The sequence below is a fragment of the Crotalus tigris genome, unplaced genomic scaffold (assembly GCF_016545835.1).
Source record: "Crotalus tigris isolate CLP2741 ecotype Arizona unplaced genomic scaffold, ASM1654583v1 scf7180000017577.548942, whole genome shotgun sequence".
Taxonomy (NCBI): domain Eukaryota; kingdom Metazoa; phylum Chordata; class Lepidosauria; order Squamata; family Viperidae; genus Crotalus; species Crotalus tigris.
The window spans coordinates 180,260-199,905 of NW_024096488.1; the positions used below are offsets into that span (position 1 = coordinate 180,260).

General features: G+C 44.5%; 1 protein-coding gene across 4 annotated transcripts in view; it reads right to left on the reverse strand.

Annotated features, from left to right (window-relative positions):
• Positions 1 to 19,646, reverse strand: part of ELFN2 (extracellular leucine rich repeat and fibronectin type III domain containing 2) — a 207,979-nt gene that overhangs the window by 24,365 nt on the left and 163,968 nt on the right. Inside the window, exon 3 of one of the 4 annotated variants that reach the window (XM_039360486.1) lies at positions 5,207 to 5,265. The exons of the other annotated variants lie outside the window; for them this stretch is intronic. The gene's annotated coding sequence lies outside the window, so the exon portion shown is untranslated. The remainder of the gene's footprint in view (positions 1 to 5,206; positions 5,266 to 19,646) is intronic. 4 annotated transcript variants of the gene reach the window in all.

Here is a 19,646-nt window from a genome sequence, read left to right on the forward strand (position 1 = left end):
AATTGCCCGAGAAAGTACTAGGCTGCAAAAATAGTACCTGAGGCTCCTTATTATAAATCCACCTCTTAGCTATAGGAATTTTATTAATGAGTGAAATATGTAGGAGGCAAATCCAATGTATTCATATAATTGTTCCCATCAAAAGTTCTATTTAAAACTTTGGGTAAGCCTTGTTTTTATCATTTATCTCTTTGGTTGAGTTCAACATATTTTATTTGGTTCTTGAACTGGCTGATTGTTTGAGGGTGTGATTGATAACACCTTTCTTTATAGTATATAACTTTGTCAGGCATGTGATTAATATTCTAGTTTCAAACAATATACTCATGAAATCTCTATTTTTAGCCACATGAGCTCAGAGATTTTAGTCCTCACGTTTAAATCTTTCAACTTTCTGTATCAGTTATATCTCCCCACACTGTCTAGAACACTATATAACTTTGTTTTAAATAAAGCGATACTTTTCAATTTATTTGCTGAAGTGCTGGATTCATGGCTATAAAGATGGTGAGACCAAACCAAAGAGATGTGTTCTCCAATTCTTCATTTCATCAGGAAATTTCTCATTCATTCAACCTTCTATTACAGTGGTTCTCAACCTGTGGGTCGGGACCCCATTTGGGGTCGAATGACCATTTCACGGGGGTCGCCAAACAAGGCTGTCCACCATTTTTTCCCCCTTTTCTTTGGCCAAGTCCCTGGCACTCGGTGATGTATAAGTGGTTGTGGGTCACCACAACATAGGGAACTGTATTATGGGGTCGCGGCATTAGAAAGGTTGAGAACCACTGTTCTATTACAAAATCAGGAAGAAAAACTCATTACTCCTCGGTACCCAACCTGAACCTCACCATCCTCTGTTCTATCCAGTAATTTTCATACATCTATCATCCAGCTCCAGAAATTATCCACCACATAAGGCAAAGGAAAACAATGTGAGCAGAGGGAAGGTGCTACAATCCTTTCCTAAGCAAAACAGCAGCACAGTCATTGTAAAGCTTCCACGGTCTAGCAGAACAACAATAAAAACCAGCCCTATGCCCTTTGTATTGCCCAGGAAACATGCCAACTCCAGCTTTCGGCTCCATTCTTCTGCTGTCACTTCTTAGAAGCTAAAAATATAAAAAGAAAACACTTCAATGTCAGGAACCTGAAAACTTGATGAGGCTTATTGTGGAGAAATAGGACCAAAGCTCTGCTCAGCTGGGAGGGTGGCCATACCTCCCCAGACATCCCACCCCCTTAATGTCCCATTGTCTTCATATAGATGTATTTCTCAAATATAACTATGGGAGGAGGCAGCCAAGGTTGGATATTAAATATCAACACAAGGAAAGTAATTCTGTAGAAAATCTATCACTTCAAGTAATGCTAAATATAGACTCAGATGGCTGAAAGGTGTCTCGTGTATTTAGCTCAAGCCTGTAGGGGTTGTTAGCAATTTCCACTTGGGTTTACCTCTATAGTTTATTGGAACCACACATATAGTGGAGGGTGGATTTCACTCCAAAGAACTGTGGAACGATTATTTTGTGAATGTTCAGATTTTCCCCTTTAATTTCTTCATATAATAGTCAAATGGGTGGTATATAAATTTAATAAAATATAACCAACTGTGGAAATGGTTACCAGGATCAAATTTCTGGGTGTGCAGTTAACGAGTAGGCTGGCAAGACACTCAACAGCAAGACACTGGTGAAGCAGGCACAGCAACGTCTGCATTTTCTCCATCGAATGAGAGAAACCTGGGAGAAGGTTTCATGGTATCCAAAGCAGAACATCCAGATTCAGTCACAGTTTTGTTCCATACAGTATTGACCTTGTGAACTCTTAAGCTTCCTCCTTCTGCTGTGTATTCAAGATGGACAGTGATTAATATATGTATTTATATGTAAGGGTGTAAGTATACACATATGTAAGTATACACATATAGCATGTTTATGTGTGTGTTATGTACGGATACACTTTTGAGAGCAAGCAACAGAATTTCATTTTTAATGTGTGCCAGTGTGCCCACAGTAAAAAATGACAATAAAGGTCTTAATCTTATCTTAATAAATGAAATAAATGCACCTTGCATAATGTCTTATAAAAGTGGTAGCCATGACATTTGTAGCAGTTTTGCGAGATCTTCCTAAACTATGTGGTATTATGTGAAAGTATGAGTAAATGTGCAGAATTGAAAGATGCGTTGAAGTTCATGTAATAAGGATTTTTTCTGGCTCTTTCTTACTCTCTTCCTTTATGTATTTGCACGCATATGGTAGAATACAAAAAAAAAACTCAAGAAAGTTTGCATAGTGTGAGGTTCTTTTTTTTCCAAGGACTGGACAAACCAGTGCATGGCTGATAGCTGCATACAACATTTTAGTGGCACACACCTTCCCTAACAATAGACTTCTGCTCTAGGTTCACTCCACCCTCCCAGTTAATGTAGCTACATAAATAAATCTTTGATGGTATAATGAATAAATATAACAAATAAAAGTCTTAAAGTTTGTAAAGTGGCATATTTTGCCTCCCTCCAAAAGTTCTTAGGTGTGTTTGGACTAGGTGCTGCCTCACTGCAGCTACTCCTCATGTCCAAGCCAGGTTCCAGGCTGGAATCATATCACAATGGGCTGCTTACGGTAGCTTGTGGTCCTAGCAGTTGACTGACAGCACTCTTGCTTGCTCATAATAGTTGTACATTCTCAGACATTATTTCCCACTTGCTCATCTGCCTCTTGTCTTCTTCTTTTCTCCTACATCCCCCCCCCCTTTGCAAGCTAAGGGCCTGGATGGGGCGAGGCTGCCTATGTCTCAATTAGCCAGACACCTAGAATGCCAACCTGGATGTTTGTGAGTAAACTGTATAAGGATGAATGAATGAATGAATGAATGAATGAATGAATGAATGAATGAATGAATCCATCTTCCTTCAAATTTCTAGGATTGTAAACTTTTACTGCCCTTTGGGAAAAAAAGTATGAGTTTAGCCTTGATGAACTGAGAGTGGAAATTGTTTCTGCCTGGCTGCAACTACTTTTCTCAGATGCAGACACCAAGTCCAGTTTCATTACCTTACACAGAGAGGTATCATATTGTCTGCCCTGCCTAAGCCAATATTCAAGTCTGAAAAAGTTCCCTGAAAATGAATTGCTTTTCAGAGAACTGCACACAGGGACGTGCATTTGCATGAAGCTTTCAGTGTTTGCCCATAGGAAATAGGCATTTATTTTACCATTGCATAAATGGTGCTAAGAGCTTCTCTATTAGACTGATAAATCTTGCCTAATCTGAACAGGGAGGTTGTAAGGCTCTGTCACATTTCCTATTGTTCAAAAGTTATTTCTGCTTCCATTTTAAAGGACAGGACAGCTATCTTTTCTGAGCAGTAATTGTCTGGAAATTCCAGGATTTTGACTATAATGCCCATCATCCAAAAATGGGATGGGCATCATGAGAATTCTAGTTCAGTGCATCTGGAAGCCAGCAGGCCTTGATAGGCTGCAATGTGACAAGGATGAGTAGTGCCCATTTCTTTTTTCTGGGAGAGTTTTTTAACCATAGCAAATATGCTGATAGCCTTGCTTTGAAGAAATAGAATTCTGATCATCTAAAGAATGGTGCAGACTTATTTTTTAAAAAAAATACTTAAGTGCATAAAGCACCCTTTGCTGAGTCAGTGTTTGTGTCTTTCTGTTCTTCACTGCATTTAGCTCAAATGCCAAAACCTATTCCCTATTGTCATCTCTCAAAAAAGAACCTGGAGAAGAGACAACCACATTAGGCTAGAATAAAAAGATTGATTCATCTATCAATCTTTCCCAGAAGATAACAATGGAAACCACTTGAATGCTATGGCCAATGTAGCTACCAGAAGCCAAAGTCAACTTGAGGGAATCCTCAGTTTTATTTTTTCTACATAAGCAATTTGCCACTGAAGGACAGTGAAATGCATTTTTGAATTCCACTGATCTCAGTGCTTAAAGCACTTTACTCCAGATGTACTGAAAGTCTATTCACATAATCTCCTAGATAGCATGGCTGGAACACAGTCATGGCTTGAAGTATCACACTTCTCTAAATAGTCCCAGTATGGTTAAGGCACCAGGCTAGAAACAGGAAGATCATGCGTTCTAGTCCTGCCTTAGGCATGCAAGCCAGCTGGGTGATCTTGGGCCAATCACTCTCTTTCATCCCAACTCACCTCACAGGGTTGTTACTGTGGGGAAAATAGGAAGAGAAATTATTAGAAATGCTCACCACCTTGAGTTGTTTATAAAAGTAATAACGGTGGGATATAAATAATAAAAATTAAAAAAATCTTAACAGCGATTAAGCACTCCCGAATATAGTTTTGAATCAATGGATTGGACAGTATTCTGGGCAAAAATGTTCAGAAAGAATGGGTACCGCTATGGGGTACAATGGGAGAACTGTTGCAGCACATTAGATGTTATTCTAAGGAAGGGGAGAGAAGGCTTAAATGCTCTTCCATATATTTTAGTTTGAAAGAATGGAGCTGAGATTACATTTTGCTCTATGAATATTATTTGTATGAGGAGCAGCACTGGGTACAAATTAAAAAGACTAGTTAAAGATTACATGGTTTATAATTTAATGAAAACATTTAAGGATTTTGAGGGGCACAAATTGCAGAAGATTTATTAAGTTTTATTAATAAAACATACCACATTTGAGATGAAAGAATCTCTCAAGTGGAGGCTTCTTGTAGGCATTTCTATATATAAAGGCAGAGGTGAAAACTAAGAATGTACTCCTAACCAGCAGATTATGTGACTGGTCCTCCCTAATAGAGCAAAGCTCTGCCAGGAGGTGTTTTGGTATCATTTCAGCCCTGGAAGATTATTTTAGCATGTGAAAAGTTCTGTTGTTGATAATAACCCAGCAAAGAGGGCATTAGAAGGTGGAAGAATTATAGTCTCCCAGCCCCTGCTATTTTGGACCATTGGCTAAACTTGAGAGCATATTGTATACATTCTCATACAATGGCTTCCATTTATAAAAAATGAGACTATATGAGATGCAATCAATCAAATGCACATTTGATCTGAGTTCCTGTAAATTGAAAGGTATCTATGAAATCTCCATGAAAATCCGATATGTAGAAGCTGATTATAACAAAGATGAACTGAATAACAGCCATGTTCCCAGTGATCTCCTAGGAATATGACTATTGGAAGAGGAGATGAATACTCACATCTGATCTGAGTTGTTTGCTTCAAAATGTTTTGATTTTGAGGACTCCTAGCTATAGGCCTGCCAAACAAGGAACATGTATGATTATTCGGTCCATTGTGGAGCAATTTTTTTTCCTGTTACACATTATTTTATATTATGTCCTAAGCAGGACCCTGGGTGGATTCTTTTTTCGGAGTCCATCCAGAGTCCTGCTTATTGGGACCTCAACATATAAACAACTAGATAAACTTGAAGATCAAACTAGTTCAACTGGTTCCAAAGAAGGAATCAAGAACATAAAACTACCTACATTTTCCCACAGCAGACCAAAAATCAAACTAGACTCATTTCAGTTGCACCTACACAGAATGTCTTCTTCTGGGTTGATTCTGGACAACATTTTTTTTTACCATAGCTGATGCAGAAAGCCACCTGGTTATAGCTTCAAGTTATTGGTTTAGAAAGATATCGCTATCTGCAACTGAAATATAGGGTATCATCAATGCAGAGGCAAAGGGGGAAAAGCAGTGAAACTAGTATTTCAAGAAAATGAAATTACCTCTCCAGATTTTTCTTATTGCTATTCTTTAGTTGTCCTTCCTGTTTTTAAGGTATCCAATCTCTAGGCTTTAGCAGCAGATTGTGCAGGAATGGCAGCACTGATTGGAGAGCTATCCTTCTACAAATGTCCTGCTACAAATACATACATACATTTCTACTGCCCACTACATCACTAGCTAAAATGGGAGGCTAGTGCTGTCATCAATGATTGGCAGAGAGAGAGAGAGAGAGAGAGGGAGAGAGAGAGAGAGAGAGAGAGAGAGAGAGAGAGAGAGAGAGAGAGACAGCCTGCTTGACCATAGTTATTTATTTATTTATTTCTAAAATTTATATGCCGCCCAATCCCAAGGGACTCAGGGCGGCGTACAAAATTTAAAACAATAATATGACAATAAAACAATAAAATAAATACATCCATACAGCGTGTCCAATCATATCCCGCCCCCCCCCCGGGGACATCAGCCCCAGGCTTGCCGGAACAGAAGAGTTTTAATGGCTTTCTTAAAGGCCGGCAGGGTGGGAGTAGTTCGAATCTTGGGGGGAAGTTGATTCCACCAGGTCGGAGCCACCACAGAAAAGGCCCTTCCCCGAGGGCCCGCCAGCCAACATTGTCTGGCCGATGGGACCTGAAGGAGGCCCAATCTGTGGGACCTCACCGGTCTCTGGGAACTGTGTGGCAGTATGCGATCCTGTAAGTAACCTGGTCCTATGCCATGAAGGGCTTTAAAGGTGATAACCAACACCTTGAATTGCATCCGGAGACCCACAGGAAGCCAGTGCAGCTCGCGGAGGATAGGTGACACGTGGGCGTACCTTGGCGCGCCCACAATCGCTCTCGCGGCTGCATTCTGAACCAACTGCAGCCTCCAAACGCTCTTCAAGGGTAGCCCCATGTAGAGCGCGTTACAGTAATCCAGTCTTGAGATGACAAGGGCATGAGATGACAAGGAGTCATCTTGATATGACAAGGAGTAAAGCCTCCCGGTCCAAATAAGGCCACAATTGGTGCACCAGGCGAACCTGGGCAAAGGTCCCCCTGGCCACAGCCGATAGATTTTGTTCCAAATTTAGCTGTGAGTCCAGGAGGACACCCAAGTTGCGTGCCTGCAGTGAGGGAGGTAAATTTACCCCCCCCCCAGGACTAATGATGGACCATCAAGTTGACCTTTGGGAGGCAAGACCCAGAGCCACTTGGTCTTGTCAGGGTTGAATCTAAGCCTGTTCACCCCCATCCAGACCATCACATCTTCCAGGCACTGGCACATTATGTCGACTGCTTCACTGAAAGGACACGGGGTGGAGATATACAATTGGGTATCATCCACGTACTGATGATACCTCACCCCGTGTCGCCAAATGATCTCACCCAGCGGTTTCATGTAGATGTTAAAAAGGAGGGGGGACAGGACCGAGCCCTGAGGCACCCCATGATCGAGGCTCCTAGGGGTCGATCTCTGTCCGCCCGCCAACACCGACTGCGACCTGTCAGAGAGGTAGGAGGAGAACCACCGCAATACGGTGCCGCCCACCCCCACCTCTCCGAGAAGACGCAGAAGGATACCATGGTCGATGGTATCGAAAGCAGCTGAGAGGTCAAGAAGCACCAAGATAATGACCCCTATCCCGGGCTCGCCAGAGGTCATCGGTCAGTGCGACCAAAGCAGTCTCAGTGCTGTAGCCGGGCCTGAAAACAGATTGAAAAGGGTCCAGATAATTAGTTTCATCCAAGGATCGCAAGAGTTGGGACGCCACCACCTTCTCTACAACCTTCCCCACAAAGGGGAGGTTGGAGACGGGACGAAAGTTCTTCAAAACAACTGGGTCCAGGGAAGGCTTCTTGAGGAGGGGCCTCACCACCGCTTCCTTTAAAGGTTGTGGGAAAGACCCCTCCATCAAGGGGTCTTGATTATCGCCTGGAGCCAGCCTCGTGTCACCTCCCTACTGGCAGAAACCAGCCAGGAGGGGCACAGGTCCAATAAACAGGTGGTGGCATTCATTGCCCTCATGGCCTTATCCACTTCATCAGGGGTTACAGGCTCAAACTCGCTCCAGATAACATGACTAAGACCAGCCCCCGGCAACTCGGCTGGCACTGCCCAGTCAGAGTCCAGGTCTCTCTGAATCTGAGCGATTTTGTCCGAAAGAAACTGAACAAACTCCTCAGCTCTCCCCTGCAAGGGTTCCTCCGCCTCCTCCACTTTAAGAAGGGAGCGGGTCACCCTAAACAAGGCGGCCGGGCAAGATTCTGCGGACACAATAAGTGCGGAAAAGTGAACACGCTTTGCCGCCCTTATCGCCACTAAATAAGTTCTAAGATAGGCTCTTCATAGTGATCGGTCAGATTCAGAGTTACTGGCCCTCCAACGTCACTCTAGACGTCTCTTGTGGTGCTTCATCTCCCGGAGCTCCTCAGTAAACCAAGGCGCCCTCCGGGGACCACCACCACAGAGAGGTCGCAAAGGCGCAATTTGATCAAGGGCCCCGGACGCCGCCTCATTCCAGGCCGCAACCAGGGACCCAGACGAGTTGTGGACAAGGGAGTCAGGTATTTCCCCAAGCTCCTCCTGGAACCGATCTGGGTCCATTAGGCGCCTGGGGCAGAACCACCTAGTCGGCTCCCTCTCCCTGTGATGGGGAAGTGATGCTCTGAAGTCCAGCCTCAATAGGAAATGATCTGTCCATGACAAGGGCGAGATCTGTATTCCCCTTAATTCCAGATCATGTCTCCATTGCCCCGAGAGAAACACAAGGTCGAGTGTGTGACCACCCCTATGAGTCGGATCCTGGATTACCTGGGTCAGGTCCATGGTTGCCATGGAAGCCATGAACTCTTGCACCGCCTCTGAGCGTTCGCGGAGTGATGGCAGGTTAAAGTCCCCCAGTACCATAAGTCTGGGGAACTCCACCGCCAACCCGGCTACTGACTCCAGCAGCACAGGCAGGGCTGTTGCAACGCAGCTGGGAGGTAGGTACATCAGCAGCAAGCCCAACTGAACCCGTGAACCCAACTTCAATAGGAGGGACTCACACCCAACAACCTCCGGAGCAGGAATCCCACGAGGACTCAAGGACCACCGAGCCATGACTGCCACTCCCCCACCCCTGCCCTGATGTCGAGGCTGATGAAGCACCACGAACCCGTCCGGGCACATCTCTGAGAGGGAAACACCCCCCTCAGGGCCCAGCCAGGTTTCGGTTATACATGTCAGGTCCGCCCCGCTGTCCAATATTAAATCATGGACAAGGGGGGCTTTGTTGACAATGGACCTGGCATTAAGCAACAGCAGCCTACAACCAGGGCTCTGTACTCCCGTCACCAGTACTACAGGATGGGCCTTTTGAGGGGCCGGAACAAGGAATCGCTCTAATATAGCGAGTCCTCGTTCCCCAAAGATGGCCTGCCCCTCGGCTCCCGCCATATCTCCCCATCCCAGTCATAACCGAGATGCTCCGACCTTCTCCCCTCCCCGGAGTACCCCCACCCTCACCAACCCTCTCCCTTCCTGACCGGACTAGCTTTCCACACAGACCAAGCCCAAGGATAAGTCCTACACACCTCCCCGCTTTTGCTATTGCACTCAGCAGAGGGGGCACCAGGCTCCGCCCCCAACTCCACCATTCTCCTACCACAAACACTCAATACACATTCACACTCAATTAATGTACATAAAAATAAAAATAATTCACATTCATACGCCCTAAATACAATAATAAAATTTATACCTAACAGGGCCACCATTCATCTACATACATACACATACCCACAACAAACATTCTCTAAAAAATATTGCCCCTCCGTATCCCAAGCTGGTCCAGTGTGGCCGGCTAGGTGATCGTTAGGTCTCTTGTCTTGGGGCAGCCCGTACTTGGCCTTATGCTCCTCAAAGAGCTGAGTCCACTTCTCCAGGTACCTCTCGTGCAGCTCATCAATGGCTTCTCCGGACACCCAGCAATTGTATAAAGTCAACCCAACCACGTTGGGGCTGTAATTCGTCTTCTTCCACGGGGTGCCGCAATGGATTTTTTTGCTTTTTGCTGCTGCCAGCACAGGTAGCTGCCAAAGCAGTTGTAGATCGGCTCATGGCTAGCCTGCTTGATTCCTCAGCCTACTTGATTCCTCCTCCTCCTCCTCCTCCTCCTCCTCCTCCTCCTCCTCCTCCTCCTCCTCCTCCTCCTCCTCCATGCAGCTGACTCCACCTCCTCCCAAGGCTGCTGCTTTTTTTCTATATAGTTTCCTATATTTTGGTATCAAACTTGTAGTTTCCTATATTTTGGTATCAAACTTGGCTGGAAAACCAGGAAATGGTATTGTTGGTGTGCATGTTCATGGTCTCTTCTAACATTAGAATTCATAGTGCATAAACCAATTATCTGCAAAGATAATTTTCAGAGCAGAAATGAATTTGAGGGGGGGGGGGAAATGAAAATAAAATGACATTCAAAACACTAACATTTGCATGGTATAAGGTAAGCATATACTGTAAACTGAACAAAATCTTCTGAATTAGTGCTACATTACTTAGCACAAAATTCTACTCCCTCTGGCATTGGGACAAAGAGTAGAAAATGGAATTGGAATATTTTTTGGGGGGAGGGGACACTTGAGACAAAAAACAACTTTGCTCCTCAGGCTTTACAGCCCAGCAATATCACATACCCCCTGAAGCCTGCATTCAGTGAAAAAAGAATATTACTAGAGTTACCAAAACCTGGTTTCAGATTCTTTCTCTGTGGGATTTCCTTTGGTCTTAAATTGCAAATTGCTAATTAAGAGTGTACTAGCATTCATTTTGAAATAAAAAAATCACCTAATTAAAAATATAGAAATTTAGACATACACACAAGGATCAGGTCTATCACTACTATTCATTTAATTTCTCCTCTAAACTGTGTAAAATTTTTGTATGTCTATTTGCCTTTACAACAATCCTTCAGCGTCATATTTTGTTTCAGGTAAATAATTGGCATTGACCTGAATTTCCCCACCAAGGGACCAATATTCAGAATTAGGATGAAGTTATTTAAACTCTTTCTAGCCTACCTCAAAGGGCTATTCCAACAGCAAATAAATTAGAGAGGCTAAAGCAAATCCATATTAAAAAGAAGCTCTAAATGAGCAACAGGGACAGGTGTGATAGATGTCCTGATTGCTAAGTTGGTACATTTTAATGGGACTGAATTTTGACTACAGATCTGATAACACTTTCCTTGTAATTAATGACTACAAATGAAAGTCAAAAGATCAAAACTGAGGGTACAGATTTCACCCACCCCACTCCCCCTTTATGTATGCATTTATAGCCCATCTCATCTAGAGTTCAAGGTGATGTTATTGTTTTCTTTCATCCCATTCTTCACAATGTGAATCAGGTCATATTAAGAGGTACAGATTTGCCAAAAATTATTCAGCGAATTTCATGTTTAGTTGGATCTTTCCAGTACCAATCTAATGCTAGAATACCATGTTGGTTCTCTATCCATTAGCAATTATGGGAAGGAGCAAAGAATAGTCTCTGCTTGAAACCCAATGCGAGAGAAATAGAGACAGACAGGCAGACATACTTAGGTCCTATATCAATCTTCTACACAGACTTCTCCTCGAAAGACTTGATGACTGAAGGATGACTCACATCATTTCTCACATAATGCACCTGCGCATGTGCAGGCAGATTCAAGCACCTAGCTTTCCCTGAGGCATAACAAGAAATGCTCATTTCACCTAAAGAAATCTTTGTTAAACCAGGACCTTTGAAGTGGAAAGTAAGCACACATAAAAAACTGACACAATTGTGTAAATAAGCTCCTTGCAGTGATTAGCTCCTGAATTCATTAGACAGCAAGCAAAAGAGAAAGCAGGTATCCATCTAAAGAAAATAATGGAGGAGGAACAGGAACTATGGAACAGAGGAGAAAGCTTTAGAAGGGACAATTCTGTCCTACTAGGCACGGGGAGGGGTGGAGATGGCAGAGCCAAAGGGAAAGCTCTTCTTTCATGTTCCAGCCCTTACAAGCAGGGAAGAGGAAGGCCTCCTTTTGTTTTAGAAAGCAATGGGGAAAATGCTTTAGTGTCATTATTAAAGATTAAAAGGGATTTATATTTGTCTTGATCCAGTCAGGGAGTCTGCAGAGACTACCAGCAGAGAATGGGATGGCAAAGCAGGAGAACGGATGGAAAGGATCAGAAGGAATTATTAAATTTATCCAAAGAGTTATCAGAAATAAATTGGCATAACTTCTTCCTCGGAGGGAGCAATATAATTCACAAGGAGCTCTGTCCTCACAGTAGCTCCCACCAAGATTAGTAAAGTGCATGGAGATGAGACCACTATCATGGATACCATGGACTCATGGATATGTCCATCGGTGGATAAGCTAATCCTCCAAATTTAAACCAAAATACCATGAAAAATGTGCCATCCTCAGATAAGCTGAGCTGCATTTTGTGTGATATTTTGGTTAAAATATTGAGGATTAGCTTATCTACGAGTATATACAGAGAATACAGGTACTTTCAAAAAGTGTTACAGCGTATACTTTCAGATCAGCCCATTTGTGGATAAGCTGAACACAATTCTGGGAGTACTTTTTGACACCTAAAATTCTCTGCTTATCCATGAGTGTATATGGTAGAGATCAGAGAGCCAGTTTGGTGTAGCGATTAAGGCATCAGGTAGAAACTGAGAGACAGTGTGTGTTCTAATCCCACCTTTGACACCAAGCCAGCTGATTGACCTTGGACCAGTCATTCTGTCTCAGCCTTAGGAAACAGGCAATGGTAAATCACTTCTGAAATCTTGCCAGGAAAACTGTAGGAACTTGTCCAGGAGGTTGCCAGGAGTCATCATTTACTTGAAAACACAGTTAGATGAATGAGGCAAGAGAAAAGGCTGAAAGAGTATTGGGTGAAGCATGTGAGTAACCTTCCTAGACTCCTGATATTACATTTCAGTGCAACATTTGAAATATAAATGCAATATTTACCAAGGAGTGGTTCCAACTGAACTTTTGAGAAATACAGTTCATTGTACCTATAGGGCTCCTCCATTTTCAAAGCCTCCAATGACAGTAGACATTTCAATCTATATGCATAAAGGGATATACAAACATGTTCACTTGTGCTCTCTTTCCTAGTTAGAATGGGAGACCTCAGTCATTCACAGGAGTGATGAAATTCTGGTAGCAAGGCAATAGAGAGGTTTAGACCCCGAATAAGTTTTATATTTTTATTCATTCATTTATTAAATTTGTTTATTGCTATCTCTATCAATGTTCAACAGCAACAACAAATCAAACCTTTCCTGGTGGAAAATGGCTTTAAGAAGACTTGCAAGGAACAGGTATAAAAAGAAGTAAAAAAAAAAACAGCCATAGAAAGGCAAGATATTAACAAGCAAAACTGATTTATACCCCAAGACTATATCGATCTCATCAAAAGAACCATTAATTTCAAAGATGTTTGGTTTTTTTTAATTCAATAATGTCTGATTCTCAGAGATTTCCTGGAGGTTCCTTCAGTTTTCTTGGCAAAGTTTTTCACAAATAGTTTGTCATTGTTTTCTTTCTAAGGCTGGGATAAAGTGACTGGCTCAAGGTCACCAGCTGGCTTGGTGTCCAGGCAGTACTAGAACTCATGGCCTCCCAGTTTCTAGCCTGATTCCTTAACCATTATAGGTAGTCCTCAACTTGATGGAGTACCTTGATGCCCTGTTGAGAAAGTTTACGCCTCCATTATGTAAGTAACTGAGTCATGGAGGAAGAAAACCTGGTAAACGAAAGTGCATCAGTAACATAGTAAAAATCATGTCCAGAGGCAGAGAGCTTAGATCAGTGGTGGCGAACCTATGGCACGCGTGCCAGAGGTGGCACTCAGAGCCCTCTCTGTAGGCACGCTCGTCATGCCCCAGAGATGGCAACTGTCCCTCTTCAACCAGCCACCTACTAACTCGCCGATGTCCCACATGGCTGGATATATCCCAGCATCATGTGCTCGCTGGCCTCTGTATGCAGGGGCCGATAGTGTCAGGTAGCAGCCTCCCGGCCCCTGCCTCACCTTGCCCTGTGACAATGGCACCCTACCCTGCCTCTCCTTACCTCGCCTCACCCCACAGGATGAGCCTCCTACCCACTGCCCCACCTTCCAGAGACCCACTGGATCTCTCCCAACCCTGCCTGGCCCCCACAGGTGTCCCTCCCCATGAGCAACATTGAGGTGATCATGCCCACCTTGGCCACACCTACCCAATCTGCCATGACCACCATCCAGTGGGCCACGCCCACCTGGCACCTGGTGATAAATTGGGTTTTGGATTGCAGTTTGGGTGCTTGTTCTCTAAAAGGTTCGCCATCATTGGCTTAGATAATGAAATGCAGCTCCCATGAAAATCTCCCTAGTGATGCTATTTAGAGACTTGCTTATTTGAATCAACCAATAACAGCTCCAGTTGTATAACTTCCTTGCCTGAAGCTATATAAATATGCTGTCAAACTGCAAATTGGTGTGCTTGATTTGTGGCACCTGCCCCAAGCGCACCTCTTTCTTCTCTACAGAATAAAAGAGTATTTTGGTTTCCATAACATGAGTTTTATTGGTTACTCACACCAAATGAACAAATCCAGTGTTGGGCTGGTCCAATAGACTTACAACTGTTCATTTAACAATTGTTCAAAGTTATGACAACCTTGTAAAGAGTGGTTTACTCTCACTTACAACTGTTATATCAGTCCCTGGAGTCACATGATCAAAATTCTGACAACTGGTTTGCATTTACAACTGGCTGCAGCATCCCATGGTCATGTGATTGGTACTTGTGACATTTGCAGACAACACTCATTGAGGAACCTGAATTCACTTAATCCATGTGATTTGCTTAATGACCAGAATGATTTGCTCAAACACTCATAAAAATCTTTGTAAAAATGGATCCAATTTGACTTTCAACTGCAATGACTTACAACAGAAATTCTGATCCCAATTGTCGTAAGTCAAGGTCTACCAAACTGGTTCTCTCAAAGGGTTTTATCCCCAGGTAAATGATAATATGATTGGTTCCCAAGTTAATCAATATACTGTACACTTCATAAATTAAAGTTTCAAATGGGAAAGCTAAGTGAAATATTGTGAAGCTTAGGTTTAGATCCTACTATTTAATAAATGGCCAGACTGCTTTCTGTTTGTAATGTTTATTCAGTGCACTTAATACAGGTAGTCCTCAACTTACAACCACAATTGAGCCCAAAATTAATTTTGCTAAGTGATAAATTTGTTTTATGACTTTTCGTACCACATTTGTTAAGTGAATCACTACAACAGTTAACTTAGTAACAGAGTTGTTAAGTGAATCTGTCTTCTTATTGACTTTGCTTGTCAGAAGTTTGGAAAAGATGGTCACATGACCCTGGGACACTGCAACCATCATAAATGTGAGTCAGTTGCCAAGCATCTGTCTCACATGGGGATGCTGCAATGGTCATAAATGTGAAAAATGGTCCTAAGTCACTTTTGTGCCGTTATAATTTCGAACAGTCACTAATGAATTTTTGTAAATCGAGGACCTGTAGTCACTCAATGCATCATAGTAAAAAATGAAAATGAAATAAAAATAAGCACAATAAAATTATAAAAGCAAGCAGATGAAAACAAATACTTGTGCAATATAAATAATTGTAAATTAAACACAATAAACACTATTTGTTAAAAAAGAAATCCAGGATTGATACTGTTATGTCCTGAGCCTTGCAAACGGGCTCGGGGCATTTGCAGGCGGTCCCGGGCAGGTGCAAGCTGCCCGGGACCAGACAGGCTGTCGCCAGTGCCTGTGCGCATGCGCGGGTGCTGGCGCGCGAAAAGTAACACATTGACCCGGGGAAGGCCTATATAAGAGGCCGGGAGTTTTGGGCGTTGCCGGAGCATTCAATCTGTAAGCTGAATGAAGAATAAAGCAAAACTGAGAACTACAACTGCTTCTCGTGTCTTGCCATTTCGCGAGGGACGTAACACTGGCGACGAGGATGGGATGCCTTACATCAACAGAAAAGAAAGAGGTGTAAGCTTACCCAAGTGAGTCCTGAGCGGTGGAGCGGCGTTGATTCGGCAGCTACCTGCCAATCCAGTGCGCATTTGGGGGTAGGCTGTCTGATAGACCCGTCTCCTAAAATGGCAAAAATTGGAAGGCTTTCGGAGTTCGACGTCTCACATCCAGAGAGGTGGGAGTCCTACGTAGCCAGAGTGGAGAACTACCTCAAGGTGAATCAAGTGAGGGAAGATAGCTTGAAGGCTGCCACCCTGCTGTGTGTCTGCGGTCAAGACGCCTTCGAAATCGCGGAGAACCTTGTAGCACCTGTCCCACTAGAGTCTGTCAGCTACGCAGATCTAAAAAAGCTACTGAAGGAGCACTTCCAGCCCAAGATGTCCGTCATCGCATGGCGCCACACCTTCGAGCAGAGGGATCAACGATCCGGAGAATCGGTCAAAGAGTACATCGCCGCATTGAGGAAGGCCGCCAAGCACTGCGAATTCAAGGACCTCGAAGAACGACTGAGGGACCGATTCGTGTGCGGGCTAAGGCATTGAGAGCTACAACAGAGGCTTTTTGCCAAAGAGGACTTGTTTTTCCAAGATGCCTTGAGAGAGGTCACCACAGAAGAAGCAGCAGGTGGCGCCATCAAGAACATGCGGCCGATCAGGAACAGTCCAGATGTTGCATCCGTGCACCAAGAAGAAGTCCAAGGGAACTCCGAGGAGGATCCGGACGAGGAAGTCGACCGTCTCCACCCCACAAAGGAAGGGAACCAGAAAGGAAGCTCTTCAGCTCTCCCCAAGTGCATCGGCTGTGGAGGTCGCCACAGGAGAACCGACTGCAAGTTCCGCTCTGCTATCTGCAGGGCGTGCGGAAAACAAGGACACATTGCAGCTGTGTGCCTGGGCCGACGAAAGGTAGAACCCCAGGAAGAATTGCGCCTGAAAGGTACCAGGGTCCCCAGTCAGAATAGGGTGGGGTTTTGCGCTTCGTGAAGAAGCATCTTTAGGACAGGCACACACAAGCCCATTAAGAAAAAGCTGTCACTTAAGGTGAAGTTACAAGGGGTTCCATTAACTATGGAACTAGACACGGGGTCTGCACTTTCAATCATCTCTTTGCATACATTTAGGAAGATTTGTTCCGGCAGTGGAACTCGGGCCAAGTTAAGGCCTTCTGACATTTTGCTAACAGACTTTCAAAATTTGAGAGTGTGTGTTAAGGGGGAGGCCACCCTTAACGTACAGTATAAGAATTTTGAAGGTCCACTAGACCTATTAGTAGTAGGGGGTGAACGAACGAGTCTCATAGGACTCGATTGGTTTGAGGCCTTGGGGATACACATCACGGGGCTCAACAGCCTACAAACACTCGACCTATAGGAAGTCTGCAAAGAATTTGCAGATGTTTTCACCCCCAGCTGGGCACATTCAAAGGACCCCCTGTGTCCTTAAAACTAGACCCCACTGTCACTCCCATTAGAATTAAAGCAAGAAGGGTCCCTTTTGCTTTAAAGAGTAAAATTGACACTGAGTTGGACAAACTGATCCAACAGGGAATTCTGGAGCCTGTTGATTCCAGTCCCTGGGAGACCCCCATTGTCACGCCTCTAAAGGCAAATGGGGACATTTGCATTTGTGCTGACTACAAATGCACTCTGAATAAGGCATTGCAGCAACATGCCTATCCTGTTCCTGTGGTCAGTCATATTCTGGCCTCCCTCAAGGGGGGGCGTGTTTTTGCAAAGCTTGACCTAGCTCAAGCCTATCAACAGCTGCCTGTTGATGATGATGCTGCTATAGCTCAGACTATTGTGACCCACAGAGGGGCCTTTAAGGTAAAGAGGCTACAGTTCGGAGTGAATGTCGCTCCTGGGATTTTCCAAAGCGTAATGGAAAACACACTACGGGGTATACCGGGGGTTTGCCCCTACTTTGATGATGTCTTAATTGCAGGAGACTCCACACACATTTTAGCTGAAAGGCTAAGGGCTGTCCTGTTAAGGTTCAGGAAAACAGGCCTCAAGCTTAAGAAGGACAAATGCAAAATAGGGGTGCCTTCTACTGAATTTTTGGGGTTCAAAATTGATGCTGCTGGGATTCACCCTGCTGAATCCAAACTAACTGCCATTTTAGAAGCACCTAGGCCAAAGTCTAAGGCCGAACTTCAGGCCTTTCTGGGCCTCCTGAACTTTTACAATTGTTTTCTTCCACATAAAGCTAGTGTAGCTGAGCCTCTTCACAGGCTATTAGATAAACAAGCAGTGTGGCAGTGGTCACAAAAACATGAGGCTAGTTTCAATGAGGTCAAGGCCTTGCTCACTTCTAACAGTGTACTTGCACACTTCAATGAGTCCCTTCCTGTGTGCATCGCTTGTGATGCTTCCCCTTACGGGGTAGGAGCTGTCCTGAGCCAACTCAGGTCTGATGGAACTCAGGTTCCTGTTGCATATTACTCCAGAACATTGTCTTCTGCCGAGCGCAACTACGCTCAGATAGACAGGGAGGCCTTGGCTGTTGTTGCTGGAATTAAAAAATTCCATGATTTTTTATATGGCAGGCATTTCACGGTCTTCACTGACCATAAGCCTCTGCTGGGACTGTTTATCACACGTAAGCAAACTCCCCAAATCATCTCCCCCAGAATGTTTAGGTGGTCTATTTTTTTGTCCGCATATGATTTTTCCTTACTTCACAAGCCTGGGAAAGAAATGGGCCATGCTGATGGCCTCAGTAGATTGCCCCTGCCAGTAATAGAAGCTGACCCTGCGCCAGCTGTCAACGTTCTATCTATCCAAGCCTTGGCCAAGTCCCCTCTGAACGCTAGGGATGTAGCTGCTGAATCGGGCACAGATCACACACTTTCGCGTGTCCTTTCTTGGGTTTTGTCTGGATGGCCTGAGCACTGTCCTAGTCCTGAGTTTCAGAGTTTCTGGTCTAAAAGGAACGAGTTGTCCACTTCTCAGGGTTGTCTGCTTTGGGGAAACAGAGTTGTCATTCCCACCTCAATGAGGACTAGGATCTTAGGGTCCTTCCAAGAGGGTCATCCTGGCATTGTTCGAATGAAGGCCCTTGCGCGCAGCCACTTGTGGTGGCCTGGCGTGGACAAGGACATTGAGGCTAAGGTGCATGCATGCCACCTTTGCCAACGTTCTCACCCAGAAATGCCCCAAGCTCCTGTGCATAGATGGGAAGATACCCAGTCCCCATGGTCTAGGGTGCACATTGACTATGCTGGGCCCTTTCAGGGCCAATTCTTCTTGGTCCTCATTGATAGCCATTCAAAATGGCTTGAGGTTGTACCTGTCTCATCCACCACCACTGCAAAGACTATCCAGGTACTGAGGGGGATTTTTGCTGCACACGGGCTCCCTGATGTCATTGTGTCTGACAACGGCCCTCAATTTACTTCCTCTGAATTCCAAGCTTTCTTGCAGGCTAACATGATTCGTCATGCCACTTCTGCACCCTTCCACCCGTCCACCAACGGTATGGCTGAACGCATGGTTCGCATCACCAAGGACGCCTTGAAGAAACTCACCTACGGGGACTGGCATCACAGGTTGGCTGATTTCCTCCTTTCTTATCGCACCACACCGTCCACTTCTACAGGAAGAAGCCCAGCTGAACTTCGCTGGGGGCGCAAACTGACTACTAAGCTTGACCGGTTGCAGCCGGACAGACTGCCTTTATCTACCTCACACCCCAGGGCACCTAGACAACTACTTGTGGGTACCCCGGTTTGGACTTGTAATTACGGGCCTGGTCATACATGGGTCCCTGCTTCTATATCCAGGGTCACAGGTCCTCTGTCTTACGAGGTCTCCCTGGACAACGGTCGTGTCCTGCGTCGACACATTGACCAACTCCGCCCTAGGCGGGA